At 41.3% G+C, this 24149-nt stretch overlaps 1 non-coding gene and 2 pseudogenes across 1 annotated transcript; 2 read left to right on the forward strand and 1 right to left on the reverse strand.

The window, feature by feature from the left end:
- The window catches only part of LOC109702820 (solute carrier organic anion transporter family member 5A1-like), a 30104-nt pseudogene extending 24202 nt beyond the window's left edge, over positions 1-5902 (reverse strand).
- A 6793-nt stretch (positions 5903-12695) lies between these two features.
- LOC109702819 (protein kish-A pseudogene) lies at positions 12696-13092 on the forward strand (annotated as a pseudogene).
- Positions 13093-17716: 4624 nt separating this feature from the next.
- Positions 17717-17823, forward strand: LOC141421992 (U6 spliceosomal RNA). Its single transcript, XR_012446661.1, has one exon. It is a non-coding gene; the product is annotated as a U6 spliceosomal RNA (small nuclear RNA).
- The last annotated feature ends 6326 nt before the right edge of the window (positions 17824-24149 follow it).

Below are 24149 nucleotides of genomic sequence, written 5' to 3' on the forward strand. Positions count from 1 at the left end.
TCTGAACATATCCTGAGGTTGGTCTTTGTTCACCAAACAATGTGCCACAGTGGTATAGACCAAAGAGAAATGTAGTGGTTAAACTGGGATACCACAAGCCCTTCATACTTCAGAAGAGCATTCTCCAGGTATAACCTGGATATTCAAATGTACATCACTTAAATGTTCATACATTAAAGGAAGACGGTCATCAAAGGCTGCCATGTAGAAAATTTTGATAAAACTTTGAGTCCTCAGAAAATGTAAATTAATCAGAATATAACATTACTGAAACACTGATCAAAATTCTCCTGTGTAAGGCCTCAAGAGAATGCTTTCCTATACAATGTTTTGATTTCCTATGTAACATTTCTTTCTTTTATCCAGTTATATAAAATACATATTTAAAGAACAAAACTTCTCTTACTCCCATATGCCCACCCTCTTGGATGAGTTTGAATTCTGCTTTGACAAGTGCAGTTCCATCCCTTAAGATCTGCAGAGCACTTACACTCATGGAATTCCTCTTAGTACTCAAATATAACAGGAGGGGAAAATATAATAATCCCCACTGGGAAGTAGAGGTAGGAAAGTGAAACAGTTGTCCAAAGCCCCAGAAGCACTCATTCATGGAGAGGAGCTAAAGTATGGATTTTCTGCTTCCTTCTCCAGCACTCTTTCTAAGGTCCTGGGTCAATTCTAACCCTTTTCTGGGGTGTGAGTCAGGGGCACACCCGGGAGGTGGCGGAGTAGCTGGTACCCACACTGCTGGACTCATGGTTGATCTACTGTAATCATCACTTACCTGAATATCATCCAATTGGAGCTGTGGGGTTTTTTATTCTAGAAATGCATCCTTTTCTTCCTTTTCCCATCTGGTTACCCTTTCTTTCTCCTTTCCCTGTTCATTTATGAATTTCTTGCCCCCAAAGTATCACATTTTCTCTTTCTCCTTGAGATATAATTACAAATACAGTGTAGTTGCTGACTCACTTCTTAATATCTACTAAGTTTTCTCTGTGCTTGGGGCCAACACAAAGACTCTGTTCTTGCAGGGAACTTAGGGCATTGAGTGAGTGTAAACCTTGCTATTTCTCATCTGTAACCACATCTTTTCCAAAGTAAAGCTGCCAGGATGCTAACACAGAACTTTCAAATGATTAAGATACACAATTGTATTCTCCTTCAATGATTTTAAGGTTACTTCAGGTATTGTTCCTGTCTATAACTACTAATGTGCTACCTGATTTTTTTCTTTCTTCTGTGGTTGTAATGAGGAGTTAGAAAGACAAACAAGAAGATGGAGAAAGGAATGGGCATGAAAAAGGTAATATAGAAGAGCAGTTTCATGAAAAATTAGATATTTTAACCATGATTTATTAGAAAAAAACTACCAGATCAAGATGGGTTAACACTGCTCATGTCCTGAGAACATAGTAGTCCTTCTGATCTTATTTTGTACAGAAATATCCTGCAAACTTACTTTAAAAGGTTTTGAGCAAGGTGTGGTGGTTCATGCCTATAATACCAGCCCTAAGGAGGCTGAGACACAAAGACCAAGAGTTTGAGACCAGCCTAGACTTTGTAAAAAAAAAAAAAAAAAAAAAAAAAAACCTGTTGCTGTTTCTAGCATAATCTTGTTTTGATCCTGTCTTGATCCCTTCAGGCCAGTTTTGCATTCTTCTGCACCATACCCGAAGTGGAACATGGCGCATCCTCCATTTCCATTAGCTCTCAGGGCCTCTTGTCAGAAAGTCACATAGATGGGGAGTGGGGGCTCAAGGCTGTGAGGTCAGCATTGATTTGAAGGCCTTAAACAAGTACTCTAACTCTCTGAGCCTCAGTTCCCTCCTCCATAAAACAGAGAAAACCACTCCCACCTCATAAGGCCAATGAGAGCATTAAATAAAATAATACATGTAAGATTCCTGATGACAAACCATTGTAGTTTTACTGAGATTTATTTAATACAAAGTAAAATTCTCAAGGGTTTCCTCAAGAATGTGTCTTAGTCATTCATCATTTTTTTTTCAAAAAAACAAGTTGGTCAGTGTATTTTGTAAAAGGAGAAAGGAAATAAAAGCAACACCATATCTACAACTCTCCTCCCCTGGAACATGTCCCTTTACGCCTCTGACTTGAATTGGCAATGCTTCTTCAATACACTGCAAGCTTCTCAAATGCTGAATTATGTGCCATTTTTGATCTTCTCAAAACTAGCACAGGGCTGAGGGAATAACTCTGTAGAAGAGCATTTGCCTAGCATGTACAAGACTCTGGATTTGATCATCAGCACTACACACACACAGACACACCTATCACAATGCCTAGCACAGAAGGTATATTTAAAATACGCTTGTGGGTGACTGGGGCTGAATATCATCAAAGTGCATTATATATATGATATATATCAAAGTATATTATATATACATATATATGTAAAAATAGCATAATGAAGACCATTAAAAACAGTTACAAAGCAGGGGAAAAGGAAGGAGAACTAAGAAAGTAATATAGACAGGGTAAATTTGATCAAACTACATTATATACTTGTATGTAAATATCACAGTGAAACCCTTTTGTACAATTAATTCATGCTAATAAATATATTTTGGGAACTACTAGGATTTGAATTCAGGGCCTTGAGCTTGCGAGGCAGATGCTCTATCATTTGAGCCAGGCCCTCAGTTCAATAAAAAAAATTTAAAAAGAAAAATCTAAAGATAAAATAAAATGCACTTGCTGCTTTTCTTGTTGGTGAGTAACCACTACCAGAAATTCAATCTCAAGGTCATTAGCAGATGGTCCCTTTGCAATGAGGCCTGTGATTTTGATGAGGAAAGTTTGTGTCAGTGGTACTCAGAAGTGGGATGAAAGGGAGATGCAGATTTTCAAAGTAAATAAAGGCAGAGATCAGCAGGAATATGAAAAACAATAGGAATAATTAAACTCAAGGTATCTCATTAGCAATGTAGTAATCTAAAGATTACTTATAATTTTCAAAAGGAAAAAGTATCTTTACAATGAGACGTCTGATACTTGTGTACTCAACCAAGTAATTAAATTAACTCATTAGTGAATAGCCTGGTGTGTCCAATAAAAAACACACAGCACTACCTGTTTTGTCTACATTTAATCAAGCCTTAGACTGAACTAGCAGTCTATAGGATACACAGGGTTTGGAGCAACAAGGTAAAAGATCGCATCAGAAGGAAACAGTCTGATAAATCTAGAATGTGAAACATTCTCAAGTCAACTAGCTTTGTCCATTCAAAAAGTCTATGTCATAGGAAAAGAAAAAAAGTTGAGACACTGTCTGGATCATAAAAGTCTACAAGGGCAAACAACCAAAGGCAATGTGTAAGTGAGCCTTGAGTAGTTTCAGTTTACAAGATTATAAAAAACTTTGGGGGAGATAATGAAGAAATTTGAATTTGGACAGGATAGTTGATGATTTAGGAAATGATTACTAACTGTCTTAGGATGTCAAAGCATGTTCATTATTGGAAAAGAATGCCTACTTTTTAAGTAGTGTTGAGGACCAAACTCAGGGCCTCCTCCATGAGACTAGTTCTCTACTATTGAGCTACCACCCCCCCCCACCCCCCGAAGACCCTTATCTTTAGAAGATGCTGAAGCCTAGTGGTATCTGCAATTACTTGCAAAGGGCTTAGTTCACACACATGCACGCCTGCACACACACATATACACGCACACACTCAGGTTGATAAAGTAAACACAACAAAATGAACCATTATGAAATCTAGGCAGTGGGTGTACTAGAGTTCACTATACTATTGTTTCAACTTGTCTGTACATTTAAAATTTCATCTTAAGTGTTAGAAGACATGGAGGCAAGGTAACAAAGTGTTCTCTGTCCAGAACGAAAACTTCTTTTTCTTTCATTTAATAACAAAAATAAGTTGTAAAGTTGTGTCCTGATGTACTGGGCCAGTGACTGGAGAGTCCTGGAACTCAAACACCCTCTCTTACAGCTCGGGGCTGATGAGTGGACTGAGAGCAACAAACAGTCACACAGCCCTCTTACACTGAGTGTCTTTCTCACTTTGTTTGGAAACTTTACTCCCACACCAAGGATCCCATCAGCACATGCCTCTAAGTGACTAAATGTAGGTAGTATCTGCTTAGTCACCTCTTAACCTTTTTAAAGTAAGATCCTTTATCAAATTTTAATTGGATTTTGTAGAGAAATAGGAAAACAAAGGTCTCATGCAGTGTGACAGCTATTGATCCTTCTCATGGGTTCAAATCCACCCTTTAGAAGAGCAGTTCCCACTACTCAGCTACTTAGGAGATGGAGGTAGGAGGATACTGGTCCAAGGCCCACCAGGGAGAAACAGGAGACCCTACTTGAAAAACAAACTAAAAGCAGAGGGGCTGGGCGTGGTTTAAGTGGTAGTACAACTGAGCTGGAGGCCCTGAGATCAATTCCCAGTGCCGCCAAAAAGAAAAAAAGGACAGTTTTGAAGAAGCTGGTACTGCAAAGACATGCTGGCCAGCACACAGATTAATTTCTATGAAGTTAATTAGCCCTAATCCTAACTGCCTGGCCTCATGTTAGTACCTTGTACTTAATGTAAGCATACCAAGTCAACATACCAAATTTGTCTCCAAATTCTTGTCACTGAGGGTATTCAACTTACAATAAAAATAGCTTTGGATAAGTGTAGTGATCTGCTGCCTCTCAGGTTTTTGTTGGTGCTTGGCTTTTTCAAATATCAATACAGGTGATATGTAAGAAATATGGCTGTAGGCTGAGAAACAGTGTTTTATGCAGTATGGCTATAGGCAAGGAGAGAGAGCACCCGCAAGAGGGAGAGAGATCCTGACGTTACCAGAGTTAAAAGTTTTTATGACTTGGGAAGAGACAAACACGAAGTCTGAAATTTAGTTTCAAGAGCTCCCCCAAACAGAAAACACACCACACTAAGGCTAAAACGTAAAGTGAACATTAATGCTTAATATACTGGAAAATATTAAAATTTTAATGTATTGGAAAGACCATGGTTCCTTTGGGTTTTGGAAGGAAAATAAAGTTTCTGCATGAGTCAAACTCATCCAGAAGAATAGGAAAATCTTACCTAGGTACAAAGGAGGCATTTTCTTTCTTGACACTGTCATCCAAGTAGGTTGGTCCCTGGGTGTAAATAAGCGTTGAGCCCATTCCAATGAGAATCTGAACCCAAACGAATAAAGCCACGTAGACCCAATGATTACTTCCTCCCGAGGCTTTCGGACACAGGGGAGGCTCCAAAGTGGCCATGGAGTTGCCATTCTGACACAGGCTGCCCTGGGAAGCTGAGGTGTTCAACTCCTGGATCTGGTAGGGAGGTGAAAGGAGTGAGGTAAGGCGAAGAGGGCCGCCCAGATGGTGATGAAGAGCAGGCTCACCGCCGACCCCTGCCACCAAAATAGCTGCCACCACCAGTTTCCTGATGTCAAAACAGCTGACCAGTAGCTGACCAGAAGCCCCCGACCCAAAGCTCTTCAGACTGTGCGCCTTTCAATTGTGGTGATGATAATCGCTCAGGTACCCGGAGACCATTAACGACTAAGTGAAGGTCAGGAAACACATGCAAACCAGAAAGCAGAGGGTCAGTGAGGATCACATAGAGGCACCTTCTGCCCTATAGTGTGGCCAGAGTTGGCGTCCATCTGTGGTTCTAGTCTATGATTCCTGCCATCTCCACTAAAGTGGCCGGGGTTGAGGGTCTGGGGTCCAATGGCTTCCTGCCTTGCTTCAACTCCAGGTGGCCCAAAGAGTTCATATGCCAAAGGCCAGCTTGAGGTCTGCACTCGCAGGATGAGGTTCGGCCAGAAGGTGGCGCTGTTCCGGACCTGTAAACTCAGCCCTTAAAGTCTCTGACTCGCTCTTCTCTTGCACAGTTCCTACTGCGGCCATTGCGTCCGGCTGCTCTCCCGCGGGGGGCTACAGCCCCGTACCTTCGTCCACGACTTCTAGCATTCAGATTCGACGACTGATCCCACACCAGGACTCCGGCGCTTTTCATCCACTGGCTGAAGAGACTGAAGCAGGGCCCACTCAGTCGTGTATACTTGAGACCTGGGCTGAGGGCAGCAGAGCTGCGCAGCAGGGCATCTCACCAGCAGAGGCGGCCGGAGCATACTGACGGCAGGCTCGGCCCCAAGGTTCTGCAGCCATGTGCCCGTGCAAAGGTCCTGGCGGTCCTGCGGTGAACCCTGCTGGGCGTCCACCTGGGGATAGTAGCTCGCCTCAGGCGCCTGTACGTCCAGGGTGCATCCCCTCAGCTGCCACTGCTTGGCCGGTGACCAGGAGCCAGGGCTCACTTAGCGCAGCTATCCGCACATCCGGCCTGGTGGTCCCGGTGGCGCTGGGTCCCCACCGTCTTGGCTTGCCACACTCTTAGGAGCGAAGCTGCCAACCTGCGAAGCAAAGAGAGGACGGTCAGTGAAGGGCGGCTGGGGCTGGCGTCCTGGCGCTTCTGGGACGGCAGGCCTGAGTGGGATGGAGGGGCAAGAGACGATCTAAGCCCCACAGGATGCAGCAGCTAGCGGTGGGTGCGGTTTGGAATCCCTGAACAATAAGCAGCAGGTTGTTGACAGAGCCTACTGCTCATCGTCTGCAGCAGATGTGCCCCCACTCCCTGCCCTGCCCCGCCCCCTTTGCCTTAAAGTGCGTTTGCTTTAATGATTATCAACTTGGCAGCTCTGACTCAGAGCACCGTCTTTATTCCAAAGAACTAATTACAACCTTTTTATATTCCTACTCCATTCCTCAAAATAGGAAATGCCCAAAGGAACAAGGAAAGGTTTGTTTTTTACAAACACACAATGCATTCCCAATCCCAATGTGTGTGTGGGGGGAGGAGAAGAACGTGTGTAGAAATGTGTGTGCACACTTGTGTGCTAACACTTGTGCCCGACTAGATGTGAATCGGACTGCTCCTACTCAAATCCAAACGCAAAAGCAAAAATAAAGTCAAGGTGCTTGAGTCTTTATTCCCAACCCTAAAAATAACCCAGGGCCCAAAGAACTATTCAATTACAAATACCAGGGGCATTCGAGGTTATGGCCCACGCAAATTCCCAGCACTCTGAGTCAAGCGCAACTGAAAATCAATTTGCTTTGCAGATGGCTGGGAAAGCCACAACCAAAATGATGCTGGCGCAAAGCGCGCGAGGAGCCCACCGACCCCCACGAGCCAAAAGCTCTCCATGAACGTGAGTCCTGGAGTGCTGTGCGGACACACACACACACACGTATTGGAACCGCTCGTGGGATCCAGCGTCCAGTCTGAATTCAGCGAGAGTCGAACACAGGTGGGTCCCGGGAATAAGCCCCAGTCCCTAATCGTGGGGAGCCCCAGTGCTCCTGCCCAGAGCCATGTGCACCAGATGGCAAGGAGTCAGGCTTCGCTGCATTGGGTTTCATTCTGCGGCGGCTTTTTGTGATGCTGCTGGGGAAAAAAAAAAGGAAGGACGATAAGGGGGAAAGGCGAGGGAGCTAGAAGGCCAGGGGTGGCCGCCCCAGCGTCCCTAGGCTGTGCTGGGCGGGACCTGCTCCCAGATTCCTGGCCTGCCAGAGACTCACAAGCTTGCGCGCCCAGGCTCACCATGGCTTTTTCTCAGGGAACCCCACCAGCCCCAGTGCGCCCCGGAAAATTCCGGCGTTGGAGACCCTGTCTGAGCTAGCACCGGCCTTGCATCGCAGTCTCGAATGGACACACGGATTCCAACAGGGAGCAGATGTGGAATCTCAGGGATACCCCTTGCGCATGCGGACACACACACACACACACACACACACACACACACACACATACATCCCCGGGGGGAACAGAACTGCCAGGGACAAATCGCCACGTGCCACCACTGCGCACAAGCCACAGCTACTCACTAGTGCGTCTGTCCAGGGTCTGCCTGGCTGACAGTGGAGCAGCAGGAGATGGGGACTAAGGAGATGCAAGATAGTTGGGAGTCGAGTCGCCTGCCGTTGCCACCTCATCCCGCCACTGAGAAATCAGTGAATGAGACTGCAACTCCAGCAGAACTCTTCCTTCTACCCATAGCCTGTCACCCGAGCTTTTCCTCTCCAAACACCCGCACACAGAGAAGCGCCAGGATTGGAGCAGCCAAGAGCGCAGGTGTGGGAGCAGCCACCCAGCCCAGCCAGCAAGCTGGCCACCATGCTGCCCTTCACTTGCACCCTCTATCAGGGCGAGAAGTGCTGAAACCCCAGAGGAGTGGGTCTCTTAAAAAGTCCGCAGCTGGGGCAGAGGGCCTACTCTGAATAAAGAACTTATTTCTGTTCTTTTATTCCGTGCCTTGTGCATGTACCATATCTTTATCTACCCTAGTGGATTCTAGGGGCCAAAGATGAACAAAACAAGATCCCTGGTGTGAGGGAATTTGCCTTGTGAAGAAAACGCCCATACGAACGGCTTAAAACAATGTGGTAGAATCTAAACAGCATGCTAGTGGAGAACCTTCATGTCCTACAAGTAAATAGGTGGGTGAGTTGTTGGAAAAGTGCAGGGATGCGGCAAATAGAAGAGGACTCTAAGGTTTCATAACTTGTGTATTGTCATCCTGGGGGACCATGACATACTGACTTCCTCACCAAAAAGCTGGCTTTGGCAGTGATGGGTAGAGTGGAGAGAGACCTCATGTGGGCACATAGACAACCTAAGAGGCAATTGTTACTGGCACTCCAGATGTCCCTCTGTCCTTGGGTACAGCGTCTAAGATAAGGACAGTTCTCTGGGTACAGCAGAAGAGCCACACAACAAAAGAACCACAAAGAGGAGACAGTAAGGAGTGATTAATTACTAAAGCATAAATACATCCAGATTGGAATGAGAAACAACTACCCAAACAAGGGACAGTACACTCCACGGGTAGGCCAGATGTTGGATAAGGAAGCCATCCGGGGCTTGAGATTTTATCCAATAGGGCGGAGTTACTGAATGGTATGAAATCAGGGCCCTCCTCTTGTGGTCTGACCCAAGTGAACTGGCTGCCCCTCAGAGGCTGCCCACATATGGGCCATTATATTAATCATTGACTCAGGAGTGACCGATTATGTCAATTATTGTTCCAGATATGGACCTCCAGGGATTTTATGATTCTGCCTCCTGGAAGGGATGCAGTCTAGGAAGTAGCCCTAGTATTTCATCCTTCCTGCCTATGCTAATGCACTCATGAAGCAAAGCATGATGAGACAGTGACAGGAGGGGCTGACTGAAAGCACATTGAGAATGCAGACTTAGCCAGCCTCCTAACACATATGATCTAAAGCATGGGGAGAAATGCCAAAGTAGGATGACTCCTGAGTTTTATCCTTGTATGATGATGACAGATGGAGGAGAAACGAGCTGGAGGGAGAAAGATGACTCCCATTCTGTATGGGTGAATTTGAAATGCCTTTGGGACATCCCAGCATACATGTGCCATAAGCCACTGGACATAGGATGCGCAGGAGGTTTGGACTAGGGATGCAGGTTAGTAGTCATAATCCTGAAAGTGGCATGAGAAAGGCTAAGTGAATAGGGAAGATCATCCAAATTGAGAAGAGATGTAGGCTGAAGACAGGCCCTGGGAACACTGAGACCTAAGAGAAAAGAAGCTAAGGAGATTAGAAATTGCACTCAGAGAAGAATGGGAAGCATCAGAAAAGAGCAGGAGTCATGGAATCCAATGGAGCAGGCAGCTTTAAGAAGGTACGAGCACACAAGGCTGCGGAGAAGTTAAATAGGGTGATAACGAATGAGGACCTGGTGGAGGAAAGGGACTGCCCACAAGTACCAGCACTATGCTGGCCATTGCTGCCATGCCGAAGCCTTATCAATAACAGCACTGACTCCACTTTACAGATGTGACACATGTGATGTGCAACCAAAGTCTATGCTCTTGATCCTAATGTCTTATACCTCTCCTCTCTTTGGGCAGCATCTTGATGTGTATCTGTTAATTATCTAACCATCACATCTACACACAGCAGACACCAAAGAACAGTTCAAACATGTTCAAAGTCCATGCTGAGACAGCACTGACCTTTGCAGTTGCCAGAATGACCATTCAAATGGGCCAGAGATATGCATTTCCTCCTTTCCTGACACGGTCCCCGTTCTCGAATCTCAATCAAGCCCATGGCACATCTTTAGAAACGGACTGGAGGACTCCAGCTATCATGCCTGCTCAGCCTTTAGTGCTCTACCACTGATAAGGTGGGAAAGATAGGTGGTACTTCCTGTACCACATATTCTTTAGAGTTCTTCCTGGATTCCAGACATTCTCTTGCCTCCTTCTAGGCTATGTGCCCCCTTCTCTCATTTCAGGTTTATCCCCAGCATCAGCTGTGTTATAGCACATTCAATCTGTTACACAGATACCTGCAGAGGATTTCCCTACTGAAAGCCAGAGACACATCCCTGGAACGTGACGTGGTTGTTCATGCTCAGTTACCACAGTGAAACTAGAAACAACTCTAAGAACCTATAGATGTTTTCTTTGATTGCCACTAGTAGAAAGGTCATGATTTAATAGACAGAATTTTAAAAGTCCACTTTCTGTCCACACACAGGCAAGAAGACATTATGCAAGAAGCATTTCCTTTGCTGTCAACATGACTTTAAAAAAAGCCAAGTGTATTGGTCACTTTTCATTGCTGTGTCAAACACCTGAGAAAACAAGTTAAGGGAGGAAGGTGACCTACCTTCTCCATCCTAGGTCCCGTCTCCAAAAGATTCCATTGCCTCCCAATAATGCCAGCAAATTATGAATGCATAAGTGGATTAACCATTAATAGGTCAGAGGATTCAGGATCCAACCACTGCTTAATGACTGTATCCACCGGCAGGGGGCAAAGCCTTTAATACATGAGCCTTTTGGTGGGGAGGACCCTTCATATGCCTTCATCAGCCCTAAAACTTCAGTTTAATGGAAGGAAATGGATTTGCATCATAGGGTTCTGCCCCTTGGCTTATTGCACTCTGTATAGATGATAGCGAGGCTGCCTTGTGGTATGCTGGGAAGGAAGCACAAGCTTATGAACTCTTCAAATTCTCAGGTTGCTTATAGCTTCTCTTAAGTCACTGTAACTTATATATAGATGGTTTCATTCTGATCTTCATATGACAAGAGGATAGTCTTTGGAACAACCAAGGGCTCTGTAGATCAGAGCAGGGGAAAGCATGAGGAAGCCCTTTCTCCTATCCCTTTCTTTCCTGCTTTCAGAGAGGGCTCCCTTTTGAGGTCTCTCAGACACAGTAAGAACTGAGTTTTGGTCTAGAATATTTTGTGGGCTTAAAACATAATACATAGTCACACGTAGTATAACTGAATTAGGTATTGATTGTTTAAGAGGGAAAATTCTATCTTTAAGTAAGCCCTTAACCAAATTTTGCATTTATACCCATACTTAGAAGTGAATTTCAAAGTGGATAAAATGGGAGGGGGACAGATCTGGTTCTGTGGTATAGTGAACACAGCCCTGTGGTTTGAGCATCCTTGCAAGTACTAAAGGTGTAGCATGATCAACTGTGTTCATTATGGTACTGCAAGTCTCATACCCCAAGAAACCATAGTCACATAGACACTTGGGCCATAGGTCACCCTAGAGAGGAGTCAAGTAGCTGGACAGCAACTCTGGGAGTCAGTCAGGAGAATACAAGTCCTTAAAAACCTGCCACCTCCCTTAGTAAAATTAAGGCAATTTCTTTCCTATGTATAGAAGTCACCTCTACCCCAAAATAAATCCATGCTCCCCCGAAAAGCATCCATAATTACCACCACTGCACCTGAGCCTGAAACAGAAGGAGGTGGACAGGACAGGGAAAGAAGGAGATTAGGAGAGACACTCCTCTGCATGTTCCTTTAGGGTGTGCCAACAAAGCAAGTCCCTGACCACTCTTTGCCAGGCCTGTCCCTAGGGTTGTTTTTGCAGTTGGAAACCTTTAGGACTGTCAAAGAGCAGGCTTATTTGTGCTTATTAGAAAATAGCACTCCTCTCCTGAGATGTGACCCACTGTGTGTGCAGGCATCTGTGATGGGCTCTTGGGGGTGCAACATTTCTGACTCTAGAGTCTCTTCTCTCCAGCACCTATGAAACAGTAGCAGGCTAACTTGTGAGCTTGGAGGTATAGTCAGATCCTAGATCACACAGTTCTTGATAGGCACTGCCCAACTGAACATTCCCACCCCTACTCCCCTACACACTAGCTTCCTTTATCCTCTGCAGTGCAGCCAGTCCAAAGCCTGAACTTTGGACAGGGCTTCCCTCCATCCTGAGGGCTAACACAGGAAAAGAAATGCACAGGACAACACAAATCTAAATGTGTTAGATATGGTTGATCGGCCTTTGTTGTGCATTGCCACTTTTCTGTTCTTTCTTGAACAGCGGAGACTACAAAGTTAATTTTTAAAAAAAAAATTATTTCCCAGACTACCATGCAGATAGGAATCTGGTTAAGAATTGACACACTTTAGTGAGTTTTGGAAGATGGGATGAGGCGTAGGCCATTTCTATTCAGTTGTCATGCCAACAAGCAGGTCTTGGAGACATCGAATTTCCAGCTTCTGGGTATTGAGAGTAGAGTGTCCTGTGGTCACTAGACTTGTTACAGCCTTTGCCCAATGTCCAGTTGGTTGTAGAAGTACTAGCTTCTCTGGAAGGATGGATCTTCTGTGTTCTAATAATCCTTCATGAAGACCATTTGTCCAGCCCTTCTGGATCTTTTGTGCACACCTAATTTCCTGTAATGAATTCCTTTCTTCCTAAAAATGCACAGTGGTTTCTCTGCTCCCCACTGAGCAAAGATCAAAATATTGGTAATTAGACACCTTTTCTGCCTGCGGTAGAAGGGTGATATGGGGGGCATTGCTGGCCTCACTGTGTCTGCCATTTTCAAATTTCAGATTCTGTTGACTGTAATCTTGCTGCTTATATGCACATGTGCTTACATCAGATCCTTTGAACCCAGCCTCCTGGACAGAAATAAAACTGGACTGTTGGGAATATTTTGGAAGTGCACCAGAATTGGTGAGCAAAAGAGTCCTTGTGTTGCAGTATTCCATATAGCGATGGCCTTCAGCATCCTCTTTATGCAGTAACTTGAAAAACACCCCAGAATTTAATTGCCATCGGATTTCAGTTTGAACAAGGACTTGCCTACAGAAAATAATGGAAAGAATATCAGCCTTTTTATTTCTGAACATTGAATGAGATAAATTTCTAGATGCTGTTCTCTATTTTTATGTTATTGGACCAATGTTCTATATACATAATTAAGATGTAACCATTTAGTACACAAAGAGTTTAATGGTCTGTAACAATCAAACTCAGTACTGTCACTCTGATATTACATTCTACAAATGTCATTCTGTTGTGTCAGATACCAGTTTTTAGTAAGATATCTTTAAGGCAGGCACATAGCATAAAATAAAATTAGTAAATTACTCTATGTTCCTTTTACCCTGATTGGAAAATGATAAATCTTTATAGAAGGAGACCTTTTTTGGACTAGCCTTTTTTATTGAGAAAAATGGTTTAATTTTATGTTGGTAAGGATTGCATTCATATTTAATAACGCTTGCTTTTCCTCTGACCACATCATTTTGATCATTAACCAGAGTACTTCTAGTCTTAGCAATTTCTATAGCTTATTAGAGGTGTTTAAAATATTTAAAACTAGCCTATGCAGTTCTTAAGCAGGAAAATAAATACAATGTGACTTAAAAGTGGTACCAGGGCAATGTTCATCTTTAACAGAAAAGGATTTCAGCTGATCATTGGGCATAGCAATCTCTGAGGCCTCTGATCAAGTGTGGACACACTCACATCTTCAGCACAAATGTGACCAGCTAGCTAGTGGTCATTATGTGAAAAAGACAGCTTTTTTAGACTGCAAGAGCAAAATAGAATGATTATGGAATGATAATCCATTTTGTGTTTTTCACAAGTACTAAAAATCCACACACAGGACTGCAAGACTTCCAAAAGCCAGGGGAGTCCCAGACTGCGGAGAAAGGGAACAACCACAGACTGCCAACCTGCCAACCTGCCAATACCAGAGAGAGGTGCCCACAAACCATTCAAGTGAGCTAACCACTTTCAGTTCCAAGGGGTACCTCACTGCCCAGCTCAGTTTGTGGGCATCTAACTGTACCATGCCAGCTTATTAATCTTTTGGCCTAATAAACTGAGTGAAATCTCCCACCCTGCCTGGTGAGGAAGGGGTGCTGTGGCTTGAGGCTAAGCCTGAACTTCTCTATGCAAGGAAGATGGTGTGGGTGCAGGCTAGCCAAGCCTGAACCCAGCCTGTGAGAAATAACTCATTCGACCACCTCTGAGAAGCTTAGTAGCGAGCTGAATCTGAATGCGCCCATCAGAGAAGAGCTTTTGGCCTAATGACCTGAGCTAAAGCTCTCAGACTTGCCCAGCAGGGGAAAGGGGCAGCTGCTTCCTGCTCAGTCCCCTGTGACCATTTCCCAGAGGCCTCCTAACTAAGCAAGCTGAAACTGTCAGCACCCACTAAGAGGAGCATTTGGCTAAACAACAAGAGAAGGGTCCCCTAAACCTGCCTGGCAGGGAAGGGTACACTGCTTTCCACTTAGTCCAGTATAACTTTCCCAAGGAGGGGCAGGGACTGAGAGAAAACCTCTGCCTAAATGGACTCAGACTTGCATGGCTTGGGAGGGTGCCACCCAGAGGGGACATATGAAAACTGCAGACTAAAACTTGACCAGTAATGCAGGGGAGCTTCCAGTGTACTCATGGACCACGGAAGAAATCCACTCCACTCCACGGCAAGGAAGAAATTCAGACACTAACATTTTTCCCTTTTTGATTATCCAGAAGATACTAAAGGAATCTTACACACAGAAGATGAAGATAAACATAACCATGACAGGATGGGAATAATTAAATCTCATGAGATGAGCAGATAAGCAACTGTATAGAAGCAAAGAATCAACCAGTTGCATACACACATACACAAACACAAACACACACATATACACAACTCAAAAGCAACAAAAATTGCAGGAATTACCATATTCCTCTCCATTTTAACACTGACTGTTAATGGTCTCAACTCCCCCATCAAAAGACTAGATTGATGAGCTGGATTAAAAAGCAGAACCTGACAATTTGTTGTTTACCTTTCTCACTGACAGAAACAAACATTGGCTTAGGGTGAAAGGGTAGAAAAAGATTTACCAAGCAAATGACCATGAAAACAGGAAGGAGTAGCTATGTGTAAATTTAATACACCTAAATGAGTCAGAAAAGATATAGAAAGTCACTTCATAGTAATAAAAGGAACAATACATCAAGAGGAAATAAGAATTGTTAACTTATATGTATACAATGTTGGTGCACCCAACCTCGTTACACATATACTACTGGACTCAAAAACACAGATAGACCCCAACACAATCATAATGGGAGACTTCACTGCTACAGTGACACAAACAGATAGGTCATCCAGAAAAAAATCGATGAAGAGAGTTCATAATTAAATGGCACCATAGACCAAATAAACTCAATAGATATCTACAGAGTATTTCATCTAATAGCAATACAATGCACATTCTTCTCAGTAGCCCATGTAACTTTCTCTAAAATAGATCATATTTTTGGATTAAAAGTATACTGCATCTCAAATTCCTAAAAAAACAAGAACAAGCTACACCTAAAACCAATAGAAAAAGAAAGGTAATAAAAATAAGGACTGAAAATAATGAAATAGAGACCAAATGAACTGTACAAAGAAACAACAAAAAGTTGGTTCTTTGAAAAGCTAAATAAAATTGATAAATCCTTTGAGAATGTTACTAAAAGGAGGATGAAAAAGATGATTTAAAAAATTAAATTGGAGATGAATAGGGGATATCACAACAAATACCAGTGAAATCCAGTGGATCATTAGGGCATAATTCAAAAAACTATATTTAAATAAAGTGGCAAATCTAGAAGAAATAGATAAATTTTTATATAAATATGTCCAACCAAAATTGAAACAAGTGGATATAAACTCCATAAACAAATATATAAAAAGCAATGAAATTAAAGCAGCAATAAAGTGTCTCCCAAAAAAGAAAAGCAGAACTCAATGGATTTATTGCTAAATTCTACCACACCTTTAACGAAGAACTAATATCAACACTCCTTCAAATATTCCATGAAATAGAAAAGGAAGGAACACCAACACACTCATTCTACACAGCCAGTATTACACTTATCCCCAAACCAGACAAGGACACACACACACACACACAAAGAATTATAGGCCACTTACCTTAATGAACATAGATGCAAAAATTCTCCACAAAATACTGGCAAACTGAATTCAACAACACATCAAAAAGATTATTCACCATGATCAAGTCACTTTCATTTCAAGGATGCAGGTATGATTAAACATACATAAATCAATAAATGTGATACAGCATATAAACAGAAGCAAGAACAAAAACCACATGATCATCTCAATAGATGTAGAAAAAGTCTTTGACAAAATTCAAAATCCTTTCTTGATAGAAGCGCTGATGAAACCAGGAATGGAAGGAATGTACCTCAACACAATAAAAGCTATCTATAACAAGCCTATAGCCAACATCATCCTAAGTGGGGATAAACTGAAACCATTTCCTCTGAAGTTAGGAACAAGAAAAGGGTGTCCACTCTCCACTCTTATTCAACATAATTTTGGAATTAAAAGCCAGAGAAATAAGACAGGAAGAAGAAATAAATGGAATTCAAATAGGAAACAAAAGTCAAATAATCCCTATTTGCAGATGACATGATCTTATACCTAAAAGACCTGTAAAAAGTCACTGAAAAATCTGAGACATCATAAACACTTTCAGCAAAGTAGTAGGATACAAAATCAATAGCTTTTTAATATACCAACAGTGGACATACTGAGAAAGAATTTAGGAAAACAATTCCATTTACAATAGCCTCAGCCAGGCACTGGTGCCTCATGCCTGTAATCCTAGCTACTCTGTAGACAAAGATCAGGAAGATCAAGGTCCAAAGCCAGCCAGGGAAATAGTTCGTGAGACCCTCTCTTGAAAATACCTAACACAAAAAGGGCTGGTGGAGTGGCTCAAAATGGAGGCCCTGATTTCAAGCCCCAGAACCGCCAAAAAAAAAATAAAATAAATATATATATATATATTTTAAATATATAAATATATATATTTATTTATTTATATTTTTATATATATATTCACATATACACATATGAATAAACTTAAAGGAAGTGAAAGACCTCTACAATGAAAAGTATAAACCACTGAAGAAAGAAATTGAAGAAGACATCAGAAGATGGAAAGATCTCCCATCCTCATGGATTGACAGAATTAATATCATGAAAATTGCTCTACTGCCAAAGGCAATCTATATGTTCTGTGCAATCCCCATCAAAATCCCAATGACATTCATCACAGAGATTGAAAATCAACCCTAACATTCATATGGAAACACAAAAGACTGCAAATATCCAAGGTAATAGTAAGCACAAAGTGCAACACTGGAGGTTACAAAACCTGAGTTCAACTACACTACAGAACCATAGCAATAAAAACATCATGGCACTGGCATAGAAACAGGAAGACCAACAGAATTGAAGACCCAGACATAAATCTATATAGCTATACCCACTTGTATTTTGATAAAGTTGCTCAAATTTATAAATGGAGACAAACAGACTCTTCAAAAAATACTGCAGTGCTTGCTTCGGCAGCACATATACTAAAATTGGAACAAAACAGAGAAGATTAGCACGGCCCCTGCACAACAATGACACGCAAATTCATGAAGCATTCCATATTTAAAAATATATTGCAGGAAAAACTGGATATCTGCACATATAAGACTGAAACAAGATTCATGTCTTTCACCAATACAAGTATCAATTCAAAGTGGATCAAAGACCTTAGTATAAGGCCTGATAATATAAGGCCTAATACTTTGAAACTAGGGAAGGAAACAGCAGAGAAAACACTGGACCATATAGGCATGGGCAAAACTTCCTAACTAGAACTCCAAGGCTCAGCAATGAAGAGAAAAGATTGACACATGGGACTGTAGGAAACTAAACTCCTCCTGCACAGCAAAGGAAATAGTCACCAGACTGAAGAGGCAGCCAGACACAGAATGGGAGAAAATCTTTGCCAACTGTATATCTGACAAGAGATTAGTAAGCAGAATGTACATGGAGCTCAAAAAAACTGAATTCCAAGAGAATCAGTGACCTAATGACAAAATGGGCAAATGAACAGAACAGAGCTTTTTCAAAGGAAGCAGTACAAATGGCTAAAAAACACATGAAGAAATGCCTAACAACCCTGACCATAAATGAAATGCAAATCAAAACCACGTTAAGATTCCACCTCACTCCTGTTACAGTGGCTATCATCAAGAACACAAACAACAAATGCTGGTGAAGATGTGGGAAAAAAGGAATGCTCATACACTGTTGGTGGGAATATAAATTAGTACAACCACTATGGAAAACAGTGTGGAGGCTTCTCAAAAAACTAAAAATAGAACTGCCATATGATCCAGCAACACCATTCCTAGGCATATATCTGAAGGAATGTAAGTCAAGATACAATAAAAGCACTTGTACACCTATGTTTATTGCATCATTATTCACAATAGACAAGATATAGAAACAGCAATACCATGTAACTGATGAATAGATTGTGAAAATTATATATATGTACTCATATATAATGGAATATTATTCAGCCACGAAGAAGAATGAAATCTTGTGATTACCAGGTAAATGAATGAAATTGGAGAACATCATCATCTTGAGTGAAGTTAGCCAAATTCAGAAAGAGAAAGGTCACATGTTTCATCTTATATATGAAAGACAGATCCAGTGCAAATGCAAGTATTACCATATATACATAGAATTACATACAGAACACATTTCCAAAAATGGGACTCTTAGAGGATATTAAGGGAGGAGGAAAAGAAGAAAACTGATAGACAGTGAATAATAATGAAATACATCAATGTAGGAACAAGAAACACACTGAAAACTGTTGAACAATACAGGGTCACTAGGAAAAGGTATAGAAGAGCAGTGGAGGGGGTTAGACTGACTAAGCACAATAGCAGAATATTTACATGTAAAATACTAAGGCAAAACCCCCACTGAACAACAAACAGACACTTAAACAATGAAAGACAGGATGTAAAACAGGTCATGGTAAGGGGAGGGCACTAGTGGAAGGGGGAGGGTAAAAGATGATGAATATGGTTGATGTACTTCCAACACAGTATGAACATGGAATACCGAAATCTGTTGAAGTCTCTTTAAAAAGAAGAGGAGACCTGATTCCAAGATGGCGGCTAGAGGGAGGAAGCAGAAAGCGTGCCTCCTAAAGAAAAATCTTGGAAAGATGCTGGAGATTCACCTTACAGGAAAAACCACTGAGAAGAGGCAAAATTTTGACCCCTCCACACCTCCAGCCTGCGCAGAGCATCTCCACTTCATGTTAAATGGAGAAACAAGGAGGACCCTTGGGCCACCACCAGACGCCGGTGCCCAGATGGCTTGGGAAGACACGGACCACAAGGTGAGCTAAGTGGTACACAGTACTCCCACAGACAACCCTGGGCCAGATCAGCATAGCCCCCTGGACAGACCGACCCCCACCCAGAGAAAAAAAGAGAAACTGAGTAATAAGCAATAAGAACAATAAAGACACATAGCAAAGAGGGCAGGGAGCCCTGAGCACCGAAGAGGGGGGGAGGGGAATCTCTCAGAACTGTAAATAAAGAAGCCTGGTGGAGAAGGAAGGAGCAGCGGCACATGCCCAGCAACCAGGAGCAGGAGAGCTTGTATAAGTGGCAGAGGGAGGAAAACTCCACAGGAGAGGGGGAAAGACCCACTTCCCACGTGAGCTATAAATAAACATGCAGGCCAGAGAAAGCGGGTGCAGTGTCACCTCCCCCAGTGTGCTTGGAAAGGGGAAAGCTTGTAGCAGAGGCTCATGCACAGGAGAACTCTGAGTAAACAAAGCCTGGAGGCCAGGTGAGTGCTAAGCTCACCCCTGAGATCTGCATAAATAACACCACCAGCAACAGCAGACTGACAGCAGCGGGCAGGTAAGCCACAGTCTCAGATAGCCATTCACAGAACTGTCTCCAGACTTTTTTTTTTTTCTTTTTCTTTTCTCTCTCCTTACCTTTGATGAGACAACTACCAAACTACACCTGCATGCTGAAAAAGTTACTGAAACTGTATTGCATTTGAACTTGGGACACTTTGTGGGGTTTTTATTTTGCTTTGTGTGGTTTTGTTTTATTTTATTTTTCCCCTTTGATGAGACAACTACAGAACATCTGAGGCACCATCGCCAGGAATGGATGCTGAGGGATGAACACCAAAATTATTAAGACTGAAACTTTATTGCATTTGAACTTGGAGATTTTTATATTTTTTTTTCATTTATTTATATTTTATTTTTTTATTTTTATTTTTTATTTTCAATCCTCTCTCTGTCTCTCTAATGCCTTTTCAGCTTACGGTTGATTAGTACACTGTCTCTCCCTATTTATATATTTGAAACTTGTTTGTTTGTTTGTTTGTTTTTTTCTACTTGTTTATTTGTTTTTCCCTATTCCTTTAACTTCTTTGCTTTCCATATCCTCTCACCCTTCCATTCTAAATATCACTAGTGCTATTATTACAAGCCAGAAAATACTTAATTGCACACAGTACAGGGACAATAACACCAGCAAGAGCAATGACGGGAAGACAGAAAAAACAGGGAAACCAGTTTACCCACAGCAAAAAATTAGTACAGGAACCAGAGGGAAATGAAGAAAACAGATACTCAGACCCAGACTCCAACAAAATGAACAAAATGAAGACAAAGAACCCAATGACGCCCACAAGAATCATCAAAAAGAAGAAATACTACAGGTACTCAATGAGAATTTTATAGAGATGATACTGGATATGGTCAACCAAAATGTACAGGAGACACTCAAGAAATTCCAAGACAACAAAAATAGAGAATTAGAAAAAGCAAAAGAAGAAATAAAGGAAACCATAGAAGCATTGAATAACACCAAAGTGAAACAAAGAACATGATTAATAAAGAGATACATGAACTTAGGACAAAAATAGTCAACATTAAAGAGGAAACGACCCAGGATATGGAAAACCTCAGAAAAAAGAACGAAACAGAATTGCAAAACAAAACGGAAGGCCAATCCAGCAGAATAGAACAAACAGAAGACAGAATCTCAGAACACGAAGATGAAATGGTAATTAAAGGAAAACCTGAAGAACTATTAGTTCAATGACTCAAGACCTGTGAAAAGAAAATGAAAGAACTCACTGACTCCATCAAAAGACCAAACCTGAGAATCATGGGCATTGAAGAAGGAGAAGAGGTGCAAGCAAAGGAAATGTGTAATATATTCAACAAAATAATAACAGAAAATTTCCCAAATTTAGAGAAAGCTATTCCCATATAGATGCAAGAGGCCTCAAGAACACCAAACAGACCAGATCAAAATAGAACTACCCCACGACATATCATCATCAAAACAACAAGTTCAGAAACTAGGGAAAGAATATTGAAGGCTGTAAAAGAGAAAAAACAAGTAACATACAAAGGTAAACCCATCAAAATCACAGCAGACTTCTCAACAGTACATTAAAAGCAAGAAGAGCTTGGGATGAGATCTTCCTGGCACTGAGTGAAAATAACTTCAACCCCAGGATACTCTACACAGCAAAACTATCATTCAAAATAGGTGGAGCAATAAAAGTCTTCCATGATAAGCAGAAACTAAAACAATATGTGACCACAAAGCAATCACTACAAAAGATTCTTCAAGGGACTCTGCACACAGAAAGTGAAACCCAACATAACCAAGAAAGGACAGGCAGCACCAAACTAAAGGAAAAGAAAAAGCAAGAAAGTACACAGTAATCTCAACTTAGGTACACACAATCAAACCTTCAAACAACTAAGACAACTAAATGACAGGAATCACCATATACCTATCAGTACTAACACTTAATGTTAATGGATTTAATTCCCCCATAAAAGGCACCGTTTGAGGAAATGGATTAAAAAGGAAGATCCAACAATTTGTTGCTTACAGGAGACCCATCTCACTGACAGAAATAAGCATAGGGTTAGGATGAAAGGCTGGAAGATTTACCAAGTCAATGGCCCCCCAAAACGGGCAGGAATAGCAATACTTATCTCTGACAAAGTAGACTTCAAATCTACGTTGATCAAATGAGATAAAGAAGGACATTCCATACTAATAAAAGGGGAAATACACCAAAAGGAAATAACAATTATCAACCTATATACATCCAACGTCAATGTACCCAATTTCATCAAACATACCCTGAAGGACCTAAAAGCATATATTAACTCCAACACAGTGGTCATGGGAGACTTTAACATCTCATTATCATCAATAGATAGGTCATCCAAACAAAAAGCAATAAAATAAATCCTAGATCTAAAATATACCATAGATCAAATGGACATAGTCGATGTCTACAGAACATTTCATCCAATTTCTACACAATACACATTCTTCTCAGTAGCCCATGGAACATTCTCCAAACTAGATCATATCCTAGGGCACAAAGAAAGCCTCAGCAAATATAAGAAAATAGAAATTATACCATGCATTCAATCTGATCACAATGCAATAAAACTAGAACTCAACAATAAAAATAAAGACAAAAACATGCAAACAGCTGGAAATGAATAACCCATTGCTTAATGAACAATGGGTCATTGATGAAATAAAAGAGGATATTAAAAAGTTCCTGGAAGTCAATGAAAATGAAAACATAACCTACCAGAACCTATGGGACACAGAAAAGGCAGTCCTGAGAGGAAAGTTTATGGCCATGAGTGCATATATTAAAAAGACTGAAAGATCTCAAATCAGTGACCTAATGATACATCTCAAACTCCTAGAAAAACAAGAACAAGGAAATCACAAAACAAATAGAAGAAGAGAAATACTAAAAATAGAAGCTGAAATCAATGAAATAGAAACCAAATAAACCATACAAAGAATTAATAAAACAAAAAGTTGGTTCTTTGAAAAAATAAACAAGATCAACAGACCCCTGGCAAACCTGACTAAAATGAGGAGAGAAAAAAACCCAAATTAGTAGAATCAGGAATGCAAAAGGGGAGATAACAACAAACACCATGGAAGTACAGGAAATCATCAAGACTACTTCGAGAACCTATACTCAAATAAATTCGAAAATCTTAAAGAAATGGACAGATTTCTAGATACATATGATCATCCAAAACTGAACCAAGAGGAAATTAATCACCTGAATAGATCTATAACACAAAATGAAATTGAAGCAGCAATCAAGAGTCTCCCCAAAAAGAAGAGTCCAGGACCTGATGGATTATCTGCTGAATTCTATCAGACCTTTAAAGAAGAACTGATACAAACCCTCCTTAAACTGTTCTATGAAATAGAAAGGGAAGGAAAACTGACTAACACATTTTATGAAGTCAGTATTACACTTATCCCAAAACCAGGCAAAGACATCTCCAAAAAGGAGAACTATGGGCCAATCTCCTTAATGAACATTGATGCAAAAATCCTCAACAAAATAATGGCAAACCGAATTCAACAACACACCAAAAAGATCATTCACCAACACCAAGTAGGCTTCATCCCAGGAATGCAGGGGTGGTTCAACATATGAAAATTAATAAACGTAATAAACCACATTAAAGAAGCAAAGACAAAAACCACTTGATCATCTCAATAGATGCAGAAAAAGCCTCTGATAAGATCCAACACCATTCATGATAAAAGCTCTAAGAAAACTAGGAATAGAAGGAAAGTACCTCAACATTATAAAAGCTATATTTGACAAACCTACAGCCAGCATTATACTTAATGGAGAAAAACTGAAACCATTCCCTCTAAAATCAGGAAGTAGACAAGGATGCCCACTATCTCCACTCTTATTCAACATAGTACTAGAATTCCTAGGCAGAGCAATTAGGCAAGAAGAAGGAATAAAAGGAATACAAATAGGTAAAGAAACTGTCAAAATATCCCTATTTGCAGATGACATGATCCTATACCTTAAAGACCCAAAAAACTCTACTCAAAAGCT

The sequence above is a fragment of the Castor canadensis genome, chromosome 3 (assembly GCF_047511655.1).
Source record: "Castor canadensis chromosome 3, mCasCan1.hap1v2, whole genome shotgun sequence".
Lineage (NCBI taxonomy): Eukaryota > Metazoa > Chordata > Mammalia > Rodentia > Castoridae > Castor > Castor canadensis.